Source organism: Volvox carteri (genome assembly GCF_000143455.1).
Source record: "Volvox carteri f. nagariensis unplaced genomic scaffold VOLCAscaffold_7, whole genome shotgun sequence".
Taxonomy (NCBI): domain Eukaryota; kingdom Viridiplantae; phylum Chlorophyta; class Chlorophyceae; order Chlamydomonadales; family Volvocaceae; genus Volvox; species Volvox carteri.
In genome coordinates, this window is record NW_003307550.1 from 2,337,274 (window position 1) to 2,338,119 (window position 846).

The 846-nt window shown below is 48.8% G+C and overlaps 1 protein-coding gene across 1 annotated transcript in view; it reads left to right on the top strand.

Annotated features, from left to right (window-relative positions):
* The window catches only part of mot15 (uncharacterized protein), a gene marked incomplete at both ends in the record, with an annotated part of 12,828 nt that overhangs the window by 6,463 nt on the left and 5,519 nt on the right, over nucleotides 1–846 (top strand). The window lies entirely within an intron of this gene.

The window sequence follows — 846 nt, forward strand, 5'->3', positions numbered from 1 at the left end:
CCGCATCTGGCCTCTTTTTGCCCTGAGTCAGTCAGTCGGTCGGTCCCTTGGGTTTGTCCATAACGCATGATAATGGTTATTGGCTCAATTATATGTGATGAGACAAGAACCAATACCATTTAACATCCGCCATATCCAACATAGAATCGATTTGACAATCAAGACCCATACGAGCGAAATGTCTTCCATGTCGATCATCATGCACTGAAAGACCGGCCGTACTGACATATCTGATCCGTTTTGACTTGAAAGTTGACTAAAGCTGTGGAATGGAGCCTGAAGGCAGGTAGCCGTGCGTCACCACACCCTATGATAACAAGTGGATGCACCAGGATAAAGTAACAATGGATCTGGTCTGAGAATGCATGAATGCCTTCCATGAATGGTAGGTGATCACCATTGACCAGCCTCACCTATGTAACTGCTCAACCTACTTATTATATTATTAGATGTAACCACACGTACACAGCATGCATGCTATGTGCATGCGGGTAGGAATGCATATGCAAAGTGTGTACAAGCATGCTGATTGTTGGTAAGGTCCTCATGACATGGTTGCACAGTGCAGTGCCCATACCACATACAGGCTATCGATAGGGGTGATAGAAACCGCCCCTGCGGTCTGCGCAGGATACATCAGGTTGGGGTGAAAAACCTACTTCTGCTTCGCTGCAAGAGGATTTCTGCACGCTTCTGACAGACACTCTTGAGTCAAGGAGGGTCAATACCAGGGCCCCTCCGGGATCGAACCAGAGACCTGCTGATCTGCAGTCAGCTGCTCTACCACTGAGCTAGAGACCCTTCGTTTCGTCGCTGAGGAGGAAGCTGTCGTGCGCGTGTGCCGGG